We start from the raw sequence: 11,170 nt of genomic DNA on the forward strand, positions 1-11,170 counted from the left end.
TAAACTGAGCTTAATGTCCCATTCATATTGAAGACCAACTCTCCCATGGGTAGCACTGAGCGTAAGAGCGAGTGAGTGCTTGAGTGGCTTTTGACACGTGTCATATTGGGGTTTTCATCAAGCAGCTGAGGGCACAGCTGGGCACTCAGACACATGACCCGTGCTTGCTCGGGTCTTCCAAAACTGATGCTGGCCTGTGGTCAGGACAGGGTGGGGCACACTCACTCACACTCTTGCACACTTGTGCACACTCTTGCACACTCACTCACACTCTTGCACACTTGTGCACACTCTTGCACACTTGTGCACACTCACTCACACTCTTGCACACTTGTGCACACTCGTGCACACTCACTCACACTCTTGCACACTTGTGCACACTCGTGCACACTCACTCACACTCTTGCACACTCACTCACACCCTTGCACACTTGTGCACACTCACTCACACTCTTGCACACTTGTGCACACTCACTCACACTCTTGCACACTTGTGCACACTTGTGCACACTCACTCACACTCGTGCACACTCATGCACACTTGTGCACACTCACTCACACTCTTGCACACTTGTGCACACTTGAGCACACTCGTGCACACTCACTCACACTCTTGCACACTCGTGCACACTCTTGCACACTTGTGCACACTCTTGCACACCTGTGCACACTCACTCACACTCTTGCACACTTGTGCACACTCACTCACACTCTTGCACACTCACTCACACTCGTGCACACTCATGCACACTTGTGCACACTCACTCACACTCTTGCACACTCGTGCACACTCGTGCACACTCTTGCACACCTGTGCACACTCACTCACACTCTTGCACACTTGTGCACACTACTCACACTCACTCACTCTTGCACAATACTCACACTCACACCACTCACACTCACCCACACTTGCACACTACTCACACTCACCCACACTTGCACACTACTCACACTCACACTACTCACACTCACCCACTCTTGCACACTACTCACACTCACCCACACTTGCACACTACTCACACTCACACTACTCACACTCACCCACTCTTGCACGCTACTCACACTCACCCACTCTTGCACACTACTCACACTCACAGTACTCACACTCACCCACTCTTGCACGCTACTCACACTCACCCACTCTTGCACACTACTCACACTCACAGTACTCACACTCACCCACTCTTGCACGCTACTCACACTCACCCACTCTTGCACGCTACTCACACTCACAGTACTCACACTCACCCACTCTTGCACGCTACTCACACTCACACCACTCAAACTCACCCACTCTTGCACACTACTCACACTCACACTACTCACACTCACTCACTCTTGTACACTACTCACACTCACCCACTCTTGCACACCACTCACACTCACACACTCTTGCACACTCACTCACACTCTTGCACACTTGTGCACACTCTTGCACACTCACTCACACTTGAGCACACTCTTGCACACTCACTCACAGTCTTGCACACTTGTGCACACTTGTGCACACTCACTCACACTCTTGCACACCCTTGCACACTTGTGCACACTCACTCACACTCTTGCACACCCTTGCACACTTGTGCACACTCACTCACACTCTTGCACACTTGTGCACACTCACTCACACTCTTGCACACCCTTGCACACTTGTGCACACTCACTCACACTCTTGCACACTTGTGCACACTCACTCACACTCTTGCACACTTGTGCACACTTGTGCACACTCACTCACACTCTTGCACACTTGTGCACACTCACTCACACTCTTGCACACCCTTGCACACTTGTGCACACTCACTCACACTCTTGCACACTTGTGCACACTCACTCACACTCTTGCACACCCTTGCACACTTGTGCACACTCACTCACACTCTTGCACACTTGTGCACACTCTTGCACACTCACTCACACTCTTGCACACCCTTGCACACTCACTCACACTCTTGCACACTTTTGCACACTTGTGCACACTCACTCACACTCTTGCACACTTGTGCACACTTGTGCACACTCACTCACACCCTTGCACACTTGTGCACACTCACTCACACTCTTGCACACTTGTGCACACTCTTGCACAGTCACTCACACTCTTGCACACCTGTGCACACTCACTCACACTCTTGCACACTCTTGCACACTTGTGCACACTCTTGCACACCTGTGCACACTCACTCACACTCTTGCACACTTGTGCACACTCACTCACACTCTTGCACACTACTCACACTCACTCACTCTTGCACAATACTCACACTCACCCACGCTTGCACACTACTCACACTCACCCACTCTTGCACACTACTCACACTCACAATACTCACACTCACCCACTCTTGCACACTACTCACACTCCCCCACTCTTGCACACTACTCACACTCACACTACTCACACTCACCCACTCTTGCACGCTACTCACACTCACCCACTCTTGCACACTACTCACACTCACAGTACTCACACTCACCCACTCTTGCACGCTACTCACACTCACCCACTCTTGCACACTACTCACACTCACAGTACTCACACTCACCCACTCTTGCATGCTACTCACACTCACCCACTCTTGCACGCTACTCACACTCACAGTACTCACACTCACCCACTCTTGCACGCTACTCACACTCACACCACTCACACTCACCCACTCTTGCACGCTACTCACACTCACACCACTCAAACTCACCCACTCTTGCACGCTACTCACACTCACACCACTCACACTCACCCACTCTTGCACGCTATTCACACTCACACCACTCAAACTCACCCACTCTTGCACACTACTCACACTCACACCACTCAAACTCACCCACTCTTGCACACTACTCACACTCACCCACTCTTGCACACCACTCACACTCACACACTCTTGCACACTCTTGCACACTCTTGCACACTCACTCACACTCTTGCACACTTGTGCACACTCTTGCACACTTGTGCACACTCTTGCACACTCACTCACACTCTTGCACACTCGTGCACACTCACTCCCACTCTTGCACACCCTTGCACACTTGTGCACACTCACTCACACTCTTGCACACTTGTGCACATTAACTCACACTCTTGCACACCCTTGCACACTTGTGCACACTCACTCACACTCTTGCACACTTGTGCACACTCACTCACACTCTTGCACACTCGTGCACACTTGTGCACACTCACTCACACTCTTGCACACTCTTGCACACTTGTGCACACTCACTCACACTCTTGCACACTTGTGCACACTCTTGCACACTCACTCACACTCTTGCACACCCTTGCACACTCACTCACACTCTTGCACACTTGTGCACACTCGTGCACACTCACTCACACTCATGCACACTTGTGCACACTTGTGCACACTCACTCACACCCTTGCACACTTGTGCACACTCACTCACACTCTTGCACACTTGTGCACACTCTTGCACACTCACTCACACTTGCACACCTGTGCACACTCACTCACACTCTTGCACACTCTTGCACACTTGTGCACACTCACTCACACTCATGCACACTTGTGCACACTCTTGAACACTCTTGCACACTCACTCACACTCTTGCACACCTGTGCACACTCACTCACACTCTTGCACACTCGTGCACACTCTTGCACACTTGTGCACACTCTTGCACACCTGTGCACACTCACTCACACTCTTGCACACTTGTGCACACTCACTCACACTCTTGCACACTACTCACACTCACTCACTCTTGCACAATACTCACACTCACACCACTCACACTCACCCACGCTTGCACACTACTCACACTCACCCACAATTGCACACTACTCACACTCACAGTACTCACACTCACCCACTCTTGCACGCTACTCACACTCCCCCACTCTTGCACACTACTCACACTCACAGTACTCACACTCACCCACTCTTGCACGCTACTCACACTCACACCACTCACACTCACCCACTCTTGCACGCTACTCACACTCACACCACTCAAACTCACCCACTCTTGCACGCTACTCACACTCACACCAGTCACACTCACCCACTCTTGCACACCACTCACACTCACACTACTCACACTCACCCACTCTTGCACACTCTTGCACACTCACTCACACTCTTGCACACTCGTGCACACTTGTGCACACTCGTGCACACTCACTCACACTCTTGCACACCCTTGCACACTTGTGCACACTCACTCACACTCTTGCACATTTGTGCACACTCTTGCACACTCACTCACACTCTTGCACACCCTTGCACACTCACTCACACTCTTGCACACTTGTGCACACTCACTCACACTCTTGCACACTCGTGCACACTTGTGCACACTCTTGCACACCTGTGCACACTCACTCACACTCTTGCACACTACTCACTCTCACCCACTCGTGCACACTACTCACACTCTCACCACTCACACTCATCCACGCTTGCACACTACTCACACTCACAGTACTCACACTCACTCACTCTTGCACACTACTCACACTCCCCCACTCTTGCACACTACTCACACTCACAGTACTCACACTCAGCAACTCTTGCACGCTACTCACACTCACTCACTCTTGCACACTACTCACACTCACACTACTCAAACTCACTCACTCTTGCACACTACTCACACTCACAGTACTCACACTCACCCACTCTTGCACGCTACTCACACTCACCCACTCTTGCACGCTACTCACACTCACAGTACTCAAACTCACCCACTCTTGCACGCTACTCACACTCACACCACTCACACTCACCCACTCTTGCACGCTACTCACACTCACACCAGTCACACTCACCCACTCTTGCACGCTACTCACACTCATACCACTCACACTCACCCACTCTTGCACGCTACTCACACTCACACCACTCAAACTCACCCACTCTTGCACACTACTCACACTCACACTACTCACACTCACTCACTCTTGTATGCTACTCACACTCACCCACTCTTGCACACCACTCACACTCACACTACTCACACTCACCCACTCTTGCACACTCTTGCACACTCACTCACACTCTTGCACACTCACTCACACTCTTGCACACTTGTGCACACTCTTGCACACTCACTCACACTCTTGCACACTTGAGCACACTCTTGCACACTCACTCACACTCTTGCACACTCACTCACACTCTTTTCTGTCAAGGACCCCAACGTGTTTTGGGTCCCTTGAATACCAACATACTTGATGTTCCTCAGCGCTGGAGGTCTGGTGGCCTGCTCTCACACAAAGTCACCCAGTGACAACAACAGTCAAAAATTAGCTGCCACCTCCCACTATAACAACATATGTTATGGGTCCAGGACTCATAAAAGACATAACACTGCTGAAATCCTGCCCATCTCCTTTCCTTCCTCTACAGAGTGGAACATTCTTGCACAGGCAGTTATTCTCAAAGCATCTGCATCTTGATGGAGGCAGGAAGGAGCATTCCCCAGTATTCCACTCCAGCCTGGGCCAGGACAAGGGCTGCTTTGTCACTATGCACCTACAACTAGTGCAGAAAGGCAACCTTGTGGACTAGCAAGGACTTCACCCCATTTTTCTATACTCATCAGCATTAGTTCATTACTTCATGCCCCAAAATTTTCTGCTTGTAAGTCTCTTTGAAGGGGTCTAAGTAACTTTCATGGTGCTCCATCAGAGCACAGGGTTTCAGGGCTACTCTTTTATCCAAGCTTCCCTCGTTTGCATTCCTGGTGACAAGGGCTGGCGCAGTGCATAAAGACAATTTCATACCTGTTTATTATGGGGAAGGACACATGCATCTGTAACTGATTTGACAGGAGACAGCATGACAGCTGTTTTACAGGATTCTCCATTGAAATAGCAAATGAGAGGCTTGCTGGCATATATGGGACATATTTATATCCTAAACAAAAGGGCAATAACATACATAGTGACAAGCCTTGTTTGTACACAGCTTTCAGTAAGTTTGTGCCAAGCGCTGGCTCCGGGCCAAGCTCACGGCTGGTACAATCTGGCACAGCCCCTCCGACTCCAAGGCAGCTGCATCAATTTACACCAAGGAAGAAATGAGGTATAATTTTCTCAGTTGCACACCAGAATTATAAGAGATGGGGGGGAGAAAAAAACGATGATCTGCAGGAAGGCTGGGGGCGAGCAGCATCTCAGCCTGCCATGTGCTGGAGGGGGATAGGTCTGAGCTTGTTTGCAAGGCTGGGCAGTTTGATTTGTGTGGGGGGTTGCAATAAAGATAGAAACAGTTTAGGAGCCACCCATAGCTGCCGTTTGCCAGCGTGGCAAATAGCACTTAGTACAGCAGCCCATCGCTTTCAGCCTGTTTAAATGGCAGGGTACAGTGGGGAAAGCTGCACTTCCATTGATGATTCCACACAGGGAAATGGAGACGGGGCTCTCCTGTACCCCAGGGTCTCCAATCATTCTGCAAACAGCAATTTTCTCACGCAGGGAAAAGAGATATGGAGATCACCTCCAGCCCTCACTTAGTCCCTGACCATCTGTGTAATGCCAGAGGATGCTTCAGGAAAGAGGCTGATGGCAGTAGCCTGTGGAACAGGACATTAGTGATCGCGCCACTGAGCTGAATTTTGGCTGAAACTAGCATGTGAACAACCTTTGCCATACCATTAGTGGGGGCTTTTTTAACAGCAGCACACTCTCAGGAGCACAGTAAGTATTAGTGCCATTTCCAGACCCCAGGTCAAGAGGTCTAGAGGTCTCCATCTTAATCTTCTGCTTTCTAGAGGTCTCCACCCTAATCTTCTGTTAAATTGATTTTCATAACTCATTGACCAAATCAAAAAATAATGTGGATGCTTAGTTCTGCTCTTTAGAGAAGGTTTTGCTTCTCCATGGGTAACTCCATAGCTCCTTGCTGCACCAAGCTGTTGTCTTGGCTTAAACATTTCAACATTGTTTCAGCAAACAGAAAGAAGTTTCTGTTATTGTTTATAGCAATTAATTCCAACCATAATAAATAATGCCATGCCTGTACATCTACTTATAGTATGTAACTATACCTCGTCACGCCCAGCCCTGCCCAGAACTGGTATTGAGTGTAAGGGATTTGCTGTATTTCCAACCCAAACCCTGGTATCAGATCCTCACATGCAGCCAGAAAGCTGCCCAGCTGATGAACACTGCCAGAAGGTTAAAAATTACAGTGGTCCAAACACGTAACTTTGCTTTCACTCTGCCCAGAAAAAAAAAACCAAAAACACATAGGACATAAATCTCAGCAAGATCCCACAGATCTGCATTCATGTTTACATCATAAGTTTTATGATGATTATCTTGATGTTGGCTTGTTATGTCAAAGATAGGTATGTTAAGAGAAAGGTTTGGAATGGTTTGTTTTAATTTCTGCTAAAGCAGGAGCCGATATATAATTAATTTTAATTTTAGCCTTCTAATACTAAAACCAAATTTCTTTTCAGAAAACTGAGATGGCTCTGCCTCCAGCTATTAAAGGCAACAATACGGGTAATGTATGCTAAAACCCCAGGAACAATGGCAAAACAAGGACTCAGTGTAAACAAATGGATGAGGCAACAAAAACAGAATGAGACATTTTCAAACATTTAATGATTACATGTCAAAGCACAATTTAAATATCACAGCACCTTATGTGTTCATGAAGAGGAAACAAAATGACTGAGAACTCCTGGCTAAAATAGTCTTGTTCCTGGCACTGATTGATATTCTTGAATGGAAGACTTGATGGATTATGATTTTTGCAAGAGAATCATTACACGCCAAGTGCACAAATAGAGAAGTACAGCATGTTGACACCTCTGTGCAAAATAAAGCCATTCTAGAAATTTTGATTCATTATATCTCTATTAGGAATCAATCCACCTGACCTAAATTTTGCATCATAAATCAGATTAAGAAACCCATCTGGATCTCAGCAAAGGCTGTATGCCCTTGGTTTAAAATCACTCCACTATATCCAGCACACCATTATTATTCTAAATGCAATAATCTATACTGTATAATTTAGGTCAACTTGATTTCAGACTAGGCAAGAGCATTTCTACACAGTCACCGACAAACAAATTTAATCATTTTAGGGACGTTATTTGTCTTTTTGTATATGGGCTATTTGCTGGGTTTTTTATTCACTCACTGCTCAAGGTGTGGGGGGAAAAAACCAGTACAACATTGATAAAATACTGCAGGAAGATCATAAAGCAACTTAGGAGAACCTTAAAGTAGAGCCGTATCTTTTTCTTACATGGGTAATTACAGTAAATTGGATTTACACAGCTAAGTAGAGAGTCATTGATTTTTCCTGGCTGGCCACAGTGCTGAAGAGAAGCCAGGTGGGTTTGTGATACTGCCTAAAAGACTTTGACAGCTGAAAATCTTCCCCCCTGAAAATGTGTAAGGGTGTACAGGTCTGGCTGAAAGTCAAAGGGAGTCACATCGAAGTCTGAGATGCTTTTTAAACTATCCCCATTGGTATCAACCTGGAATTTGGAGTGAGCTTTAAAAGGAGAGATGCTAGCATTTTCTGCATAAAATTAGACAAGTTCATTAACCATGAGGAATTTTTGTTTAACTTTGAGGAGCTCTCTCCTCTTTGAGCTGCACAAGCAAACCCAGGGGTACAGCACCAGCCTTTGACGATGAAAGGGCTACGAGCAGAAACAAAATGGGCTTCTGAAAGCTTCAAGCCCATGACAGCTGTGAAAGAGCAATAATTCAGGAAATGTCTTGGGTAAAATCAACTCGAATGACTTGATGCTTTGTTTTATCATTATGAACATAAAGGAGTTTCTTTTAGTTATCAACCAAAAATCTCAAGGGGTTCCCCAAAGATTTGCTAATGACATGCCTTGAATAGAAATGACTGCAAGTGACAGTAAAATAGCAATTGAAAAGGGACATTTTGCCCACAAGTGTCAGTGCTGTCACTAAAACGTGAGACTCCCTAGCTACACCTACACCCTGTTTCCACAGACTGCCTCTAAATCCAACAGGGCAAGTCTTTCTCCAGGCTTCAGTCTGTTCCTCCATAAAACAAAGATGACAACGCTGCTTGTATACATTCCTATGGAAAGTTCCTGAGAAACCTTCAAATTGGGCCATTTATTGCTACAGCTCCACAGGTTTTGGGGCTCATTTACACCTGTGTGTATGGGAGGTGGGGAATAAAATGTGCTGTTAGTGTTGGATGCTTGGCAAACTCTCTGCCAAGGGGGAGGCAGCAGTGGATGGGAGCTCAGCCCTGGGGACACCTCCCTGTCTGGGGAAGTGGTCCCCATCCAAACCCCATGCTGCCATCAGGCAGAGTTGCAATGACAAGTGCTTTTCTATAACATTCAGCACTGAGTTAGTATGGGCCCATTTCCAAATGAGATGCCTCTTTTCCTGCTAAAGGAAGCGTTTACACATCATGTGATTATTTTGTTATGACCTGCAGGCTTTTATGTGCCTTTAAAGAGGTTTCCCATCCTGGGCATGAGTGAGATAGCTCCAGACTCTGATTCCAGGGCAGGACCAATCCCCAACACCATGGATGGATAATACCTGGACCCTACCCTTCCCCCAGCAGAACACCCTCAGCCTTAAGACAGCTCAGCATGAGCCCAGGAGAGCACAATGAAGTACTAGGGAAGATGCCAAACAAGGTGATTGTCAGCTGTGCTAACTGGTTATATTTATTCCTTCAGTAGAAATAGACTTTAAAGGGAACATAAATGTTCTTGGCTCCTTTCTCAATCATTCTTTTACCTGGCACAGTGGTGTGAAGGGACTAAATAAACACTGAAAATCTTACTTAGTCTGAATTCTGCTAAATAAGACCCTACCAACTTTCTTTTTATCTTTTTAACACAAGACAATGAATTCTCTTAAGAGTTTTCTGACTTTTTCTAAGTCCTCACACAGACTTTCTTAGCAAAGAACTAAGTTATGCCTTTCTTCCAGAACATTTGGACAAATGACAAGACTAGATAACAGGTCGTCCATATCCCTTAAGTATAAATGTATTCACTGACTGCCTATGAGGAAGCTGATGAAAGCTTTAAAAATCTATAAGCAGTAAGAATAGCATTTCTGCCACGGGGAGACCTGTGACAAACAATTAGCCCTGCAGTTTATTAGCATTTTTGATCTAAATGGTTAACGCTGGAGAAGAAAAACTGCCAGTGTCACTCACACTCTTTAGGGGACCTCAAAACACCTTGGCTGAATGGCATCTCCCCTGAACTCAGTTGCACTGTTGCTGTCTCCCTGAGCACTGGGTTTAATTTTTTAACCCCCTCCCAATTTTAACCCCCTCCCAAACTCCCCCAAGTATCCAAGGTTCCATGAGGGGTGGTCTGAGGATGCTTTGGGAGCACTATGCAGGCATAGCCTAATTCCCCTGTCAAACACTGCAAAGTCCCATTGTGCCATGTCCCCACCACTGGAAATACCAATGTTATTTTCACAGAAAATAAAGACTTCCTGATAGACACGATTTAAATAATACAGTCTTGGCTTTTTTTAAAGGGAAAGAAACAATCCATTCAAATGTAGAATGATTTCTTTCTCAGAATGTTTCAAAGTCATGTCACTCTATCCATTACCCAAGACAAATTACTTTGACAGCACTATCTACTCTTGACATTTCAGTTGTCTCTCTACCCTATTATATTTTAACACAGGCATAAAATATTGTTCAGACAGTATGGTTAGTCTAAAAGAGTAAATCTAACTGCTTTGAAATGGCCTATTAGGAGATGAACTCTCAGTTTAGCTCCAGGCAGAGAATTAATCCAGTGCTTTTCTTAGTTCTTCAATGGCAATCTTTTCTTTCCCGCTAACTAAACACTCTTTATTTGGAGGGATGTAAAAAGAGAGTGATCTTCAGAAGGAGAGGGGGCAAATTAAACTGAAATCAGAGGGGAAAGTGTCATTAAGAAATTCTGACACATGACATCGTTAGAGGACATATCTGGGCTCTCCTGTTGTGGCAGAAATGGAGATGGGGTTGAATTTTTACTTCAGTCTTGAGAACAATTATGTACACAACTTACTCAGCCTCCTGCATGCCTTAAAATACAACACCTGCCTCTGCTGTTCGGGCTGGCATGTTGCAAATATCCAGTTATAAAAAAGAGCACCTGGGGGACGCCTTCCCAGGGCGCAGCTGCTCCCCAGTCCTGAGGACAGGAGCA

Source organism: Fringilla coelebs (assembly GCF_963513975.1).
Source record: "Fringilla coelebs genome assembly, chromosome: 7".
Taxonomy (NCBI): domain Eukaryota; kingdom Metazoa; phylum Chordata; class Aves; order Passeriformes; family Fringillidae; genus Fringilla; species Fringilla coelebs.